General features: G+C 47.9%; 1 long non-coding RNA gene across 1 annotated transcript; it reads right to left on the reverse strand.

Moving 5' to 3' along the window:
* Window positions 1–10,489: 10,489 nt before the first annotated feature.
* On the reverse strand, window positions 10,490–15,147 carry LOC148684939 (uncharacterized). Its single transcript, XR_015951618.1, has 2 exons — window positions 11,043–15,147; window positions 10,490–10,932 (listed from the first exon to the last, which is right to left on the reverse strand). It is a non-coding gene; the product is annotated as an uncharacterized LOC148684939 (long non-coding RNA).
* Between the last annotated feature and the right edge of the window lie 1,537 nt (window positions 15,148–16,684).

The raw sequence follows: 16,684 nt of genomic DNA on the forward strand, positions 1-16,684 counted from the left end.
AGGGGTCTCTGGCGTTCCTGCATGAGGCATTGGTTGTGCTTTCGGCCGCCACGCTTGGAACTGACCACATTTATTTTGAAGGAAGGGGCTCCCCCTGCCCCGACAGTTTCCTTTGGGAGCAGGTGGGGAGGGGGTGGGTTTTCCAGGCTCCCTTCTCTCCGTAGACACATCCTCAAGGACATGCAGACGCCTTAAAGCTGTCCCCCCCCCCGGCTGTGCTGGATCTTAAGAGCAGCATCCAGACCAGGCCTGTGCTTGGCCCTCCCAGCCCCCCACCACCACCCAGGGGTGGGGGCAGAGGAAGGGGGGTGGGGCAGACCGTCCCGGATGTCTTTGCTGAGGGGGGTGGCATTTGGCGCACCACCCATCCATGAGTCCCAAGCCTACCCTGAGCCATCGGGGGAAGGGGGGATCTGTGCCGCTTTGCCATCAGCGCCACTCCCCCCTTCCCCCTTCATTTTGACAGCTTGGGAGAGGTTTGGGAGTCGCGGGTGGGCGGCGTGCCAAATGTCCATCATGGGCGGCTCACTCCACCCCTGACTGCAGGGCACACGCGCTGCTCTGGGCACCAAAACCGCACCCGCCCTGGGCAATGCGGGCATCTGCTCTGCCAGGGGCGCTGATTCAGAGGCTGGAGCTGGTAGGGAAGCCTCCCAGCTCCTCTTGTTTGCATTCCCCAGCTGCCTTGTAAATGGGCCTCTCTTCACTAGGGGGGTGTTTACTTTAGACGCTTCCACAGGCATTCTCCAAGGCGGAGAGATCTGTGTCCAGCAATTAGTCATTTCTCCGCATCCTTTGCCAGATGCTCATGTGCTCCTTTGTGAGGTTGTGAGGGGCGGGGGGGGGAAGGCGGGGGGGCAGCATTCCTTCCTTGCAGGTGGGATTTGCAAGGGCAGTTTCTGAGCAGAGCGGCCCACTCGAGGGCTTTGCTTTCCAGCAAATCTTGGAAAAGTTAACTTTCAAAAGACATGTCTTTCCTTTCGCCTCTTTTCACCTTCAGATGTCACTGCAGTATAACTTTTTGTTTTATTTCATTGGGTCACAACCACCTCCTTGTTCCCAAAACCTTGGTTGTAGATACAGGTAGGTAGCCGTGTTGGTCTGGGTCGAAGTAAAATTTAAAAAAATTCCTTCAGTAGCACCTTAAAGACCAACTAAGTTTTTATTTTGGTATGAGCTTTCGTGTGCATGCACACTTCATCAGATACAATGAAATAGGAGTCCCCAGGCACTTATGTAGAGAAGGGGTGGGGAGGGGGAGGGGAGGGGGAGGGGAGGGGGATCACTCAGAAGGGTGGTGGAAGTGGGTGATTGACTGACTGATAGCTGTTGATGACCGAAAACGACTGCAAATGGTTTTGCATGAAAAAGCAAGGGTTGAGATGGCTGAAGATCGCTTATCATGTATAATGAGATAAGAATCCGATATCTCTGTTCAAACCAGGTCCCTCCATGGTTTTGAGCTTGGTGATAAGTTGTAATTCAGCAACTTCTCTTTCCAGTCTATTTCTGAAATTCTTTTTCTGAAATTACAACTAATCACCAAGCTCAAAACCATGGAGGGACCTGGTTTGAACAGAGATATCGGATTCTTATCTCATTATACATGATAAGCGATCTTCAGCCATCTCAACCCTTGCTTTTTCATGCAAAACCATTTGCAGTCGTTTTCGGTCATCAACAGCTATCAGTCAGTCAATCACCCACTTCCACCACCCTTCTGAGTGATCCCCCTCCCCATCCCCACCCCTTCTCTACATAAGCGCCTGGGGACTCCTATTTCAGTGTATCTGAAGAAGTGTGCATACACACGAAAGCTCATACCAAAATAAAAACTTAGTTGGTCTTTAAGGTGCTACTGAAGGAATTTTTTTTTAATTTTACTTGGTTGTAGATTTTATGTATTAAACCCCGCCCTTTACCCCAAGGTCCCAGGGCAGGTTACAACTTTAAAACACAATATTAAGAAGAGTTTAAAACAACGTACAGTCACAAAAATAAGGTACCCCCCAACTGTCAGAAAGCCACAGCCAAGGGCTTCTAGAGGCAGCCACATGCGGCTTGGAATGCAGCGCCAGACTGGAGCCTCAGATCAGAAGTTGGTCGGTGGTTTGTCGGGATTTGCGTCCTGCCTGTCTATAGCGAGAAATGCAAGGCGACCTGTTCTATGATGGAGATAAAAATCTACCTGGAGAGAGAGGCAGGCTGACAGGGCCTTCCATTTTTCTGTGGGTCATTTCATGGGGCCTGGAGAGCCCCCCCCCCCAGCTCAGCCTGGGGAGCACAAGGGCTGCCTGCTTCCGGAGTCTGTCAGGCAGCGTGTGGGGAGGTAATGATGGGGTTTGCAAGGAGGCAGTTGGGTGGCTCTGTGTCACGGTGGCTGCAATGTGCCTCAAAAGGCTTCCTCCTGCGCTTGTGGGACGGCGTCTCCTGCTGCTTGCCAAGAGCTCTGCTGGATCACGGAGGATGCTGCTGAAGGAGCACGAGAAGAGTCTGCTGCAGCTGGATCAGGCCAAGGGGGACCCATCGTAGTGCAGCATCCTGTTCTTGCATGCTCACGGGAAGCCTCGGAGCATGGCGGAGCTCTTCCCACCTGTGATTCAGAGCAACAGACATTAGGGCAAATTCCTTTCTGTGGAAGAGAGGGCTCTCGGTGGCTCCTCGCTGGAAGGATCCTGCCAAGGACCCTGCATTTCAGGGGTGCCTGACATCAGCTCTTGAGCTGCAAACACTGGCTCTCTCTCTCCCTGCCTGCAAGCGTTAATTCCCCGTGGGGCACCCAGCCGTGCAGGTGAGGCTGTGTTCCAGGCTTCCTGACAGGAATGAAGTCTGCCTGGACACGCTGACCTCTGCAGCCAACTGGGCCTTGACTATCTCCACTTACTCAGCGATAAGGGAACAAGACGTGCCTCACTTACTGGAACAGGTTCTGCGGCCTGGGGAGGAATTTGCACGGACGGTTGGATTCAGGTGTAGCCGTTTCATGAGCAGTTGCACATTGGCAAATTGATTTCCCGCTTTGCAAAGGTGAGAGCCTGGCTTGGCCTTGCCTGGAGAGAGTCTATGAAGCTGGGAGGACCCTCGCTATGCTCAGCAACAATGGTCACCTCCAGCCTCTCCTGTGGGCTCCTCAATCATAGAATCCTAGAGTTGGAAGAGACCACAAGGGCCATCCAGTCCAACCCCCTGCCAAGCAGGAAACGCCATCAAAGCATTCCTGACATATGCCTGTCAAGCCTCTGCTTAAAGATCGCCAAAGAAGGAGACTCCACCACACTCCTTGGCAGCAAATTCCACTGTCAAACAGCTCTTACTGTCAGGAAGTTCTTCCTAATGTTTAGGTGGAATCTTCTTTCTTGTAGTTTGAATCCATTGCTCCGTGTCCGCTTCTCTGGAGCAGCAGAAATCAACCTTTCTCCCTCCTCTATATGACATCCTTTGATATATTTGAACATGGCTATCATATCACCCCTTAACCTTCTCTTCACCAGGCTAAACATACCCAGCTCCCTAAGCCGTTCCTCATGAGGCATCGTTTCCAGGCCTTTGACCATTTTGGTTGCCCTCCTCTGGACACGTTCCAGCTTGTCAGTATCCTTCTTGAACTGTGGTGCCCAGAACTGGACACCTTTCCTTGCTTTGGGGAAAGGCCACAGCTCAGGGCGGGGCAGATGCTCTGCATGCGGAAGGTCACCCCCAGGATCGCCAGGCAAGACTGGGAAGCGTCTGAGAGCCACCGACAATCAGCAAAGACCAGCCTTCCTCCCGCTGAGGCTGCTGGAGTGCAGAACACCAAGCAGTGGTCTGATGACCACCAGTGCTCCATTCAGGTGGCCCATGGTATTTCTCTCGTAATACTGTTTAAAGCAGTGGCTTAAAGCAGTATACTTGGCCCAGTATACTTGAAGGAGCATCTCCACCCCCATCGTTCAGCCCGGACACTGAGGTCCACCTCCGAGGGTCTTCTGCTGGTTCTCTCACTGCAATAAGTGAAGTTACAGGGAACCAGGCAGAGGGCCTTCTTGGTAGTGGCTCCCTCCCTGTGGAACGCCCTCCCATCAGATCAACTTCATCGGTTTTCTTTAATTGATTAAACTAACTTGTTTTCATTTCATTTTGAATAAATGTGCAATTACTGTTTTGAATTCTGTTGTGTTATTATCTTCCTTAGAGGCCCATGCAAACCTCTATTCTGAATACTGATACTGCTTTTTATAGGGTGTGTGGGCACTGAGGGTGAGCAAGGGAGCAATGGCCCCCTCAAAGTTTGGGAATCACTGGGTTGAAGTGCCTCACATGGCACATTCCGAGGGCAACAACAGGCAGGCGGACCATTGTGTGGTATGCCTGGACCCTCCGCAGTTTCCAAGTGGTCTAATTTTAGGGTGGGTGGGAACTGGTGGCACAGGCCTCCCTGAGCTGGATGGGGCCCCTGCCCCTGATTGGAGCCAAGGAGGATCCCTTGGGCATTGCCAACACCTAAATCAACTCCAGTGCGGCTGGTTCAGTCCTGCCTTGGGTCAACGGCAGTCAAGGTCGCATCAGCCTTCAGGGCAAAGGTGTACCTAGAGCTGCAAATGCTTTGTCAGCAAGAAAGTTTGCAAAATCCCCGACGCGCAATAAATCAGCTGGGATGGGTGCACCCCAGAGGCAGAAACCTGCCCTGCAAGATGCCAGCGAGGAACTGCTCGGGTGGTCTGAGGTGAGGCACGACAATAGGCATGGAGGAGAACATAGGTGCCAACTCCCTGGGTGCCCGAGCACCCACAAAATTCCTCATGAAGGTGCCGGGCACTCACAAATTTTGCGGCATGGCACCCATGGCCCCGGGCACCCATGGCCACAGGGCCAAGCTGGCACTTAGAATCATAGAGTTGGAAGAGACCACAAGGGCCATCCTGTCCAACCCCCTGCCAAGCAGGAAACACCATCAAAGCATTCTTGACAGCCTCTGCTTAAAGACCCCCAAAGAAGGAGACTCCACCACACTCCTTGGCAGCAAATTCCACTCCCGAACAGCTCTTACTGTCAGGAAGTTCTTCCTAATGTTTAGGTGGAATCTTCTTTCTTGTAGTTTGAATCCATTGCTCCGTGTCCGCTTCTCTGGAGCAGCAGAAAACAACGTTTCTCCCTCCTCCATATGACATCCTTTCATATATTTGAACATGGCTATCATATCACCCCTTAACCTTCTCTTCTCCAGGCTAAACATACCCAGCTCCCTAAGCCGTTCCTCATAAGGCATCGTTTCCAGGCCTTTGACCATTTTGGTTGCCCTCTTCTGGACACGTTCCAGCTTGTCAGGATCCTTCTTGAACTGTGGTGCCCAGAACTGGACACAGGACTCCAGGTGAGGTCTGACCAGAGCAGAATACAGTGGTACTATTACTTCCCTTAATCTAGACGCTATACTCCTATTGATGCAGCCCAGAATTGCATTGGCTTTTTGAGCTGCTGCATCACACTGTTGACTCATGTCACTTCTGGAGGAGAAGGCTATTGATGGCTGCCAACCACAACGGCTCTGCCCTGCCCTCCACAGTTGGAGACAGCGATGCTTCTGGAAACCTCAGGAGAGGAGGGGAGGGTGCTGCTCTTGTGCTCGGATCCTGCCTCCTGGCTTCCCCTTGGGGCATGAAAACAGGATATGATCCTGTATATGATCCCTCCTTCGGCCTCCTCCAGCAAGGCTCTTCTGATAGGTGGGGGCTGGCTCTGCTCCCATGGAGGCTCCCCGCTCCCCATTGCCAGGGGGGTTGACTGCAGTGGTCCCTCTGCTGGGACCAGCTCAGTTTTAGCCCCTGACTAAGGATGGCACCTTTGTCAGGAAGGGAATCAAGGTGAGTACTGTACAGAGTTGGCCCTTGCTCCAGGGTCCTCCTGCCCATCCTGAAGATCCAGCTCCCCGGCTGCAAACCTAGAGCAGGAGGAGGAGGAATGGAAGTGGCAGGAGAGGGGCAGCAGTTGATCAAGAGAAGAAAGGGAAAGGCATGGAAGAAGAAGAGGAAGCTTCTGGAAGAAGACTCCTCCTCCTGACAGTCCACAGTCCCCATTCCCCATCTGGTCTCTCTGCCTTGGAAATGGTGGCCCAGCCAGAGATTGGGTGGCCAGCCTCCCATTCAGGTTTGGCACTAGGGGCATAGCTGCCAAGTTTTCCTTTTTCTCGTGAGGAAGCCTATTCAGCATAAGGGAATTTCCCTTAAAAAAAGGGGAGAACTTGGCAGCTATGACTAGGGGGCTCCTGGTTGGTCCCAGCCAACAGCCCAGACATGACAAGATGCCTGCTGATCCCCTGGCCAGCCTCCCCTGCAGGACGAGGCAAGACTCTGTTCTAAGCAAAAATCTGCTCTTATTCCCTTATGGGGTACACAAGAGCCTTATTGGGTTCTCCATCGGTCGGAGAATATATAACAGAGGCCAACCAGAGAAGTTTGAGAAGCAAAGCCTTTATTTGCTGTTGCAACAGGGTCCTTCCCCTCACGCAGGAGAACAAGGAAGGAACCCAGAACAAAAGAGAACCTTCACTTTTATCAGTTTTCCCATCACCAAGAAACGCCCCCAATACATCATTCCTACATCACAGCTATGTAATCAATGTTGCTGTTGTTTAGTCGTTTAGTCGTGTCCGACTCTTCGTGACCCCATGGACCATAGCACGCCAGGCACTCCTGTCTTGCACTGCCTCCCGCAGTTTGGTCAAACTCATGTTCGTAGCTTCGAGAACACTGTCCAACCATCTTGTCCTCTGTCGTCCCCTTCTCCTAGTGCCCTCAATCTTTCCCAACATCAGGGTCTTTTCCAAGCATTCTTCTCTTCTCATGAGGTGGCCAAAGTATTGGAGCCTCAGCTTCACGATCTGTCCTTCCAGGGAGCACTCAGGACTGATTTCCTTCAGAATGGATAGGTTTGATCTTCTTGCAGTCCATGGGACTCTCAAGAGTCTCCTCCAGCACCATAATTCAAAAGCATCAATTCTTCGGCGATCAGCCTTCTTTATGGTCCAGCTCTCACTTCCATACATCACTACTGGGAAAACCATAGCTTTAACTATACGGACCTTTGTCGGCAAGGTGATGTCTCTGCTTTTTAAGATGCTGTCTAGGTTTGTCATTGCTTTTCTCCCAAGAAGCAGGCGTCTTTTAATTTCGTGACTGCTGTCACCATCTGCAGTGATCAAGGAGCCCAAGAAGGTAAAATCTCTCACTGCCTCCATTTCTTCCCCTTCTATTTGCCAGGAGGTGATGGGACCAGTGGCCATGATCTTGGTTTTTTTGATGTTGAGCTTCAGACCATATTTTGCGCTCTCCTCTTTCACCCTCATTAAAAGGTTCTTTAATTCCTCCTCACTTTCTGCCATCAAGGTTGTGTCATCTGCATATCTGAGGTTGTTGATATTTCTTCCGGCAATCTTAATTCCGGCTTGGGATTCATCTAGTCCAGCCTTTCGCATGATGAATTCTGCATATAAGTTAAATAAGCAGGGAGACAATATACAACCTTGTCGTACTCCTTTCCCAATTTTGAACCACTCAGTTGTTCCATATCCAGTTCTAACTGTAGCTTCTTGTCCCACATAGAGATTTCTCAGGAGACAGATGAGGTGATCAGGCACTCCCATTTCTTTAAGAACTTGCCATAGTTTGCTGTGGTCGACACAGTCAAAGGCTTTTGCATAGTCAATGAAGCAGAAGTAGACGTTTTTCTGGAACTCTCTAGCTTTCTCCATAATCCAGCGCATGTTTGCTATTTGGTCTCTGGTTCCTCTGCCCTTTCGAAATCCAGCTTGCACTTCTGGGAGTTCTCGGTCCACATACTGCCTAAGCCTGCCTTGTAGAATTTTAAGCATAACCTTGCTAGCGTGTGAAATGAGCGCAATTGTGCGGTAGTTGGAGCATTCTTTGGCACTGCCCTTCTTTGGAATTGGGATGTAGACTGATCTTCTCCAATCCTCTGGCCATTGCTGAGTTTTCCAAACTTGCTGGCATATTGGGTGTAGCACCTTAACAGCATCATCTTTTAAAATTTTAAATAGTTCAGCTGGAATATCATCACTTCCACTGGCCTTGTTATTAGCAGTGCTTTCTAAGGCCCATTTGACTTCACTCTCCAAGATGTCTGGCTCAAGGTCAGCAACCACACTACCTGGGGTGTACGAAACCTCCATGTCTTTCTGGTATAATTCTTCTGTGTATTCTTGCCACCTCTTCTTGATGTCTTCTGCTTCTGTTAGGTCCTTACCACTTTTGTCCTTGATTATGGTAATCTTTGTACGAAATGTTCCTTTCATATCTCCAATTTTCTTGAACAGATCTCTGGTTTTCCCCATTCTATTGTTTTCCTCTATTTCTTTGCATTGCTCATTTAAGAAGACCCTCTTGTCTCTCCTTGCTGTTTTTTGGAAATCTGCATTCAGTTTCCTGTATCTTTCCCTATCTCCCTTGCATTTTGCTTGCCTCCTCTCCTCCGCTATTTGTAAGGCCTCGTTGGACAGCCATTTTGCTTTCTTGCATTTCCTTTTCCTTGGGATGGTTTTCGTTGCTGCCTCCTGTATAATGTTACGAGCCTCCATCCATAGTTCATTAGGCACTCTGTCCACCAAATCTAAATCCTTAAACCTGTTCCTCACTTCCACTGTGTATTCATAAGGGATTTGATTTAGATTGTATCTTACTGGCCCAGTGGTTTTTCCTACTTTCTTCAGTTTAAGCTGGAATTTTGCTATAAGAAGCTGATGATCTGAGTTACAGTCAGCTCCAGGTCTTGTTTTTGCTGATTGTATAGAGCTTCTCCATCTTTGGCTGCAGAGAATATAATCAATCTGATTTCGATGCTGCCCATTTGGTGATATCCATGTGTAGAGTCGTCTCTTGTGTTGTTGGAAGAGAGTGTTTGTGATGACCAGCTTGTTCTCTTGACAGAACTCTATTAGCCTTTGCCCTGCTTCATTTTGAACTCCAAGGCCAAACTTGCCAGTTGTTCCTTTTATCTCTTGATTCCCTACTTTAGCATTCCAATCCCCTGTAATGAGAAGAACATCCTTCTTTGGTGTCATTTCTAGAAGGTGTTGTAGGTCTTCATAGAATTGGTCAATTTCACTTTCTTCAGCTCCGGTAGTTGGTGCATAAACTTGGATTACTGTGATGTTAAAAGGTCTGCCTTGGATTCGTATCGAGATCATTCTGTCATTTTTGAGATTGCATCCCATTACAGCTTTTGCCACTCTTTTGTTGACTATGAGGGCCACTCCATTTCTACTACAGGATTCTTGCCCACAGTAGTAGATATGATAGTCACCCGAACTGAATTCGCCCATTCCCTTCCATTTTAGTTCACTGATGCCCAGGATGTCGATATTTATTCTTGTCATCTCATTTTTGACCACATCCAGCTTACCTCCATTCATGGTTCTTACATTCCAGGTTCCTATGCAATATTTTTCTTTACAGCATCGGACTTTCCTTTCGCTTCCAGGCATATCCGCAACTGAGCGTCCTTTCGGCTTTGGCCCAGCCGCTTCATCAGCTCTGAATCTACTTGTACTTGTCCTCCGCTCTTCCTCAGTAGCATGTTGGACGCCTTCCGACCTGAGGGGCTCATCTTCCAGCGTCATAACTTTTATATGCCTGTTGTCTTTGTCCATGGAGTTTTCTTGGCAGGGATACTGGAGTGGCTTGCCAGTTCCTTCTCCAGGTGGATCACGTTTAGTCAAAACTCTCCACTATGACCTGTCCATCTTGGGTGGCCCTGCATGGCATAGCTCATAGCTTCTCTGAGTTATTCAAGCCCCTTCGCCACGACAAGGCATTGATCCATGAAGGGGATGTAATCAATACCTCACAAAAAAGGAGGGTTCAAGGTAGAAATCTGAGCACTTTTGACACCTCTCCTAGTCCTCCTATCACCCCTCCCAGGTGTGAATTCCTAAACACGAAGAGAAATTAACATTTTCATAAGAGTTGATCACTGTCTTTTGTTCAGAGGAGTCTTCCATTGTGAATGAGATACCATTGACAGGGAATTATGGCTCCCAAGTTGCTAGTCATGTGGAAATGTGTGCATATGCTGATCCTTAAGCCTTCCTTAAGGCAGGGTTGAGTCCAAGCGGGAGGGGTGCCGGGCCCGGGAGTGGAGCAGAGGCGAAGAAGGTGGTGTTGCGAGGGATTCTGGGTAACTGCAGCTGTCGGGTTCGGTCACCCCTCTCTGTTCATTAGTAATGGTGTTCTGCAACCCCCTTATAATTTTCTATAACAACCCTTTGGGACACCTCCATTAAATTAAATTAAACTGCAACTCAATTTAATAAGCAAATCCTTTGCAAGCCTACTCAGAAGTAAGGCTGATCTGTTTGACTGGAACTTAAGGATGCATAGGAGTATATAAGCACAGCACTGAAATGTGGAATGAAAGCGGCTCAGAGGCCATTAAAAATTAAATTGGAAAATGGCAAGTCTTTGAAAACTAAAAAAACCCTTTTCATTATGGAAATATGTTTCTTCAGTGTGGGAGAATATGAGTTTATTCAAACATCACCCAATCGAAGGGCCCAATCTGTATATAATATTAGTTTCGCTGTTTTAATTATTGAGTGACTATTATTTAATTATTTAGTGATGAAATAATTGGAATATAATCAATCCTGCAGTATTCATAAGATATACTAAACATATATGAACAATGTAAGCAACTCTTAGAGGATTCTCTTCAAAACATGAACAATAAAGCAGAAATCTATTAAGTATCTAGTGGTCATAAATTGAAGCAACATAGCAGAAAGTCATCCAATGAAAAACAAGCTAAAAGGCTTTGTTTTATGGTCTTCCAACGCTGCCAAAGTAGTCAACAAACTGTCGTAGTGTCGTGTTTCCGGATATCACCCACTGTTTCGTAAGAACTTCTTCAGCACAGCAATAGGAAGTAGAAGTGTTTCATAAACTGTAAAGAATTCATGAGACAATGTCCTGTAGCTACATAACAACTGAAAAGGTATAATACATGATAATGAAATACAAGTACAAAATACATATATGAGAATGAATACATACTTTGGAACAGCGCTCATAAACTTATGTAGTCACTGCTGCTAGACTACAAGCTTCGAAAAATATATGTAGCCGCCTTCAGATGGTGCAGATAACAAGGAGATAGTATTTAAAGGTACAGAGCTCAAAACAGCCTGAAACGAAGTGTAAGGGGGACTCCCTACAGGGAGCCAGCCCCCATCATCCCAACGCCCACCTTGCCAAGCACAGGGAGCAGCAGTGGGTCTGAAGCAGCCAGGGGGGAGGGGGGAGACTCGGAGGGAGAGAGAGGCCAGCGTGCGGAACCATGGGAAAGCTCAGGGGAGGAGAGATTTAGGCAAGGGCTCAAGGATGCTGGAGAGCCCTTCCACCGCCTTGACAGGGAGGAGACTGAGAGGGCATCGCGACGCAGGTCAAGGGGGAGGCGTTTTGGGGTGCCCTGACTACTTTGCTGGCGTAAGAACAGACGTACGCCATTGCCGGATTCTGATTCGGAACGAGAGCTCATGTTCTAAGCTGTCTCTGCACTGTAAATACTTTGCACAATAAAAGTCTTTAAAGACCAACTGGACTCAAGCGGAGTTACTCTAGAGTAGCCACGGCGACCACTCTGACACTAAGGAATCAAATAAAGCAATTCAGATCCAATTCAGCATCGAGTCCCCCTGGAGGCATGGTTTTAAACATGAAGATGAATCGGGACTCTTGCTGCCGTAACTGTCTCTCATAATCTTTTCTAATACTGATGGCCTTCTGATTCACCCGCAATACAGTGAATAACAAGTCTGTATCTGAATGGTTATGAGAAACAAAATGTTCTACAAGGGGTGCCTCCCTATTAGCATTACGAATGCGAGAACGATGTTCCCCGATGCTGACGCCAACTGCTCAAGTGCTAGAGCCAATGTACAATAGATTACAAGGGCAACGAATCAGGTAAACAACGTTTTTAGTCTGACAAGTACTGAAATGACGGATAATGAATCAAATTGGTTTTCTCATCATAAATTTCCTTAGTCTGTAAAGCAAATGGACAAGGTGAGCACCTGCCACACCTGTGATGCCACACCTTGTTCCTCCTTTCTTTCCCAATCTAAGATATTCATATATTCTTGAGATGTTTTTCTTTTTTATTAGTATTACAGTAACTCTTTTTCAGATCTCGATGTTTCTTTCGCTAATCCTTCTTTTAGATCTACTGCTAACCTTTGTCGCAGTTGAAAATATTGCAACCAATCTCTTAGCAAGCCCTTCATTTCCTCATAATTCTTCAGTCTTACTTCCTCCTTATCTATATCCAGCACTGATCTATAGGTGGGCCAGTTTCCTTCCATATTTTTCCTTTTTACAGTCATGGCTTCAGTGGGAGAAGTCATAGAATCATAGAATCATAGAGTTGGAAGAGACCACAAGGGCCATCCAGTCCAACCCCCTGCCAAGCAGGAAACACCATCAAAGCATTACTGACAGATGGCTGCCAAGCCTCTGCTTAAAGACCTCCAAAGAAGGAGACTCCACCACACTCCTTGGTAGCAAATTCCACTGCCGAACAGCTCTTACTGTCAGGAAGTTCTTCCTAATGTTTAGGTGGAATCTTCTTTCTTGAAGTTTGAATCCACTCCTCCGTGTCCGCTTCTCTGGAGCAGCAGAAAACAATCTTTCTCCCTCCTCCATATGACATCCTTTCATATATTTGAACATGGCTATCAAAGTCAAGTCCAAAGGGGTATCTTCGGTTCCATAATTCCCTTATGTTTAATCCATATGTTATACAATCATTTCCTTATTACATGTCCTAAGAATCCCTTTTATATGCCTGTTGTCTTTGTCCATGGAGTTCTTGAAGCTACAAACATGAGTTTGACCAAACTGTGGGAGGCAGTGCAAGACTGGAGTGCCTGGCGTGCTCTGGTCCATGGGGTCACAAAGAGTCGGACATGACTAAACAACAACAACAAGAATCCCTTATGTACTTTTACTTTGTCGTACATTAAGTACGCCTGCCATCCGTATCTGTTGTTATGGCCCTCTAGATCTAGCAGTTCTCTCTCCTCTAACCTAATCAAGTCTCTCATCCACACAAATCCAGCAGCCGCGCGGTGCAGTTCCAAATCTGGTAACGCGAACCCTCCTCTTTCTCTTTTGTCTATTAACAATTGATGTTTTATTCTTGGCTTTTTGCTGCTCCAAACAAACCTTGCTATATCCTTTCCCCATTCTTTAAAGCAGTTCCTACCTCCAAGAATGGATAGTGTTTGGAATAGAAACATCCTTTTGGGTAACACGTTCGTTTTTATTACTGAAATTCTTCCCCACAGGGAAAGATGTAATTTGTTCCATATTTCTTAAAATTTCTTTCCATACTTTATTATAGTTGTCCTCATAAAGATTTAAGTTGTTGAATAAGAGTAGTCAACCCAGAGGAAGTTAAAAATCCCCCGGTTTCCTCTGTTGCCCCAGGAGATGGGTCTCCTTCTGCAAACGCTGACTGGTGGCAAACGGTTTCCGTCCTCCTGGCACCTTAAAGGGTGCAGGACTTTTTCAGCTGTGACTGCGCTGTCTTCCTTGGGGAATTCTAGAGCAAAGACCAGTGAGACCAGAGACTCTGCTGCTCTGGGGAACTGCTTCTCATAGCAGCACCTGACAGGGCTGCCTGGGCTGGGAGTTAGTTAGTTAAACGGCCTCGGTCCAGTATACCTGAAGGAGCGTCTCCACCCCCATCGTTCTGCCCGGACACTGAGGTCCAGCTCCGAGGGCCTTCTTGCGGTTCCCTCATTGCGAGAAGCCAAGTTGCAGGGAACCAGGCAGAGGGCCTTCTCGGTGGTGGCGCCTGCCCTGTGGAATGCCCTCCCATCAGATGTCAAAAAGGAAAAGAGCTACCAGATTTTTAGAAGACATCTGAAGGCAGCCCTGCTTAGGGAGGCTTTTAATGTTTAAGAAATTAGTGTATGTTAATGTTTCTGTTGGAAGCCGCCCAGAGTGGCTAGGGAAACCCAGCCAGATGGGCGGGGTATAAATAATAAATTATTATTATTATTATTATTATTATTATTATTATTATTATTAGGATGCAGCAGCAGCTGCCTCTGGCATAGCAAGGCTCAGGCTCAGATGGTTTCCTGCTGAAGTGACTCAGAATTCTGCCCTGCCCCAGATCAGTGCCCACCTGGCATGGGGTGCCCACATTTTTCTCTGGCTTGCAAATGTACCAGGGGGTCCTGAAAACGGTTGGCCACCACCTGGGCCACAGAAATGATATCTGCTCAACAAACAGGAACGATATCTGCTCAACAACCCCCCCCCCCCGGTCATCCTCAGGATGTTATCGGAGCTCTTATATGAAAGGAAGCAGACCGCCAACCAAGACAGTTTCACACCAGGCGTTTGAGCCTAAGGAAAACCCACCCAGGCAAGTTTTTCTCTCTGCAATGATTCCATGGGGGGAACCTGAAAGGTCTGAGGAGGATGTCCCCAAATGTTGTGTGCTCCATCCCACGATCCATGCACATCTCCTGAGAGATGCTTGTGAGCAGGGCAAAATGCTGTGTCCCCCGTCCCCCGGCTCTCCCTCCCCAGTCCGCCTTCCAGGAGCCGGCAGCCTAGAGGTGCCAAGCAACAGTGGGATTTCTGCATCCCTTCCTCCCCCCGCCTGCACTCCTGGCGGGGGACACCACACCCAGCTCCTAGGCATGCCTCTGCTGCAGGTGATGGACCTTCTCCAGGAATCCTGGTTCATTTTGATTTTGGGCAGGTTGGCATCAGGAGTGGAGCAAGAGGCACAGAGAGGAGTATCTAAATCAGGGGTTCCCAAACTAAGGCCCGGGGGCCAGATGCGGCCCAATCACCTTCTAAATCCGGCCCGCGGATGGTCCGGGAATCAGCATGTTTTTACATGAGTAGAATGTGTCCTTTTATTTAAAATGCATCTCTGGGTTATTTGTGGGGCCTGCCTGGTGTTTTTACATGAGTAGAATGTGTCCTTTTATTTAAAATACATCTCTGAGTTATTTGTGGGGCCTAGGAATTCGTTCATTATTTTTTTTCAAAATATAGTCCGGGTCCCCCACAAGGTTTGAGGGACAGTGGACCGGCCCCCTGCTGATCTAAATGGTAGAGAAGGTGATGCCAGGCAGGCATGACGGAGGCAGGAAGGCAAGGCCAGACAGCAAGTGAAAAAGGGGTGGGGGAAGAAAGGATAGAAATATTCAAGAAAGTAGAGGGACTTCCGGTTCACCGCGCTGGAAAGAGGACGCAGAAGCTGCGAGCTCCGCGGCTTCTGGCTACTGCGGAGGGGGGGGAATCCGCGGGGGCACGCGGATCCCCGGTAGACCCTGGGTAGAGCGTCCCAGGGGCTGTTTTGCCTGGCGCTGCTCCTTAACGCGACTCCTCTGCTGCCCAGGGAGCTCGGCAGAGTCCCTGAGAGTCTGCGGAGTGGAAGTCGTGGGAGCCATTTTGGGCACTGTCAACACCTCCAGCAAGCGAAGCCCTGAGCCTTCAACCAGCCAGCGGTGGATTCCTTCCGATAAATTGCACGATTTGGAAAAGAACTCCGTGTGAGTAAAATTTTTGATTGGCAACATTAAGTAAAAAATAGGACACGGTGGGAGATTTTAAAGTTCGGAAGTTGGTCTCCCACATTGCTTTTTAAAGACGCAGCAATCTGATCCCTAACAAGGGAATTGAGAGGAAGCAACCAATTTGTCAGAAATCAGACTCTTAAAACCCTCCAGGAGACTGGATCTTGGTTCCTGGAAAGATCAGTGAATGGATTTAAAATTTCTGCTGACAGCATGATGGGACTATGTTAAATATTTGGATTAATGGAATAGCCAGAACTGGACTTAAAATGGTTTCCACTATGGAATTTGACTCCTGCCACATCCGGTCTTCCTATCTTCTGTTTTCCCACGGGATTTGAGAGGCAAGGACAATGGCAGCCACAACATCAATACAGGACTTTTATTGTCAAAGGATTTATATGGAACTTTTGAATATTAAAGATGTGCTCGACAAGAACAATATGCAGTGGCGACGAATAAATAAAAAACTTGAGGAGTTAAGTGACAACGTGTCAAACGACAAGGAAAAAGATGAGACCAGCGCCGAGGAATTTAAGGAAGAATTGAAAATGGTAGAAAATAATGACAATTTAGAAGATCTCCAAAGCTGCAAAGAAGAGGAGAAAGAAGGATGGCAAAATGCCCCACAAGTGGGAGATGTGGGGCAAGCTCAGGACTTGAAAGAATTCCTCAACGGTGAACCGGGGGGGGGGGTGTCCATGCACACCCAGTGAGAGAGGGAGTGCAGGGAAGTCTCTGGGAAAATGGGATGTCAGGATGGTGCTGGGGATTAGCAAGAAAGGTGGGGAAGCAACAGGCAGGTTTTAAAAAATATGGCTGGAAGTTTACGGAAAGGGTAGGAGTGGGTTTAAAAGTTATAATTAGGTTTTTAGGTTGGGTGTGATGGGAAAGTCCGACACTGGTCTGAATTAGGGAATTTGCTGAGACATCTGGGTAATCTGGGTCCAGGGGAAGGGGGGGAAGAATGAAGTATTAAAAATGGAATTTCGTTTCTGATAAAAAGTTAAGTTGGGGAAATGTAATTAATTGATATATGTATAAAAAAATTGAGTTTTGTTTTTTAGATAAAATTGAAAGGTGATAATT

Source organism: Zootoca vivipara, chromosome 8 (assembly GCF_965207765.1).
Source record: "Zootoca vivipara chromosome 8, rZooViv2.hap1.1, whole genome shotgun sequence".
Classification (NCBI taxonomy): Eukaryota; Metazoa; Chordata; class Lepidosauria; order Squamata; family Lacertidae; genus Zootoca; species Zootoca vivipara.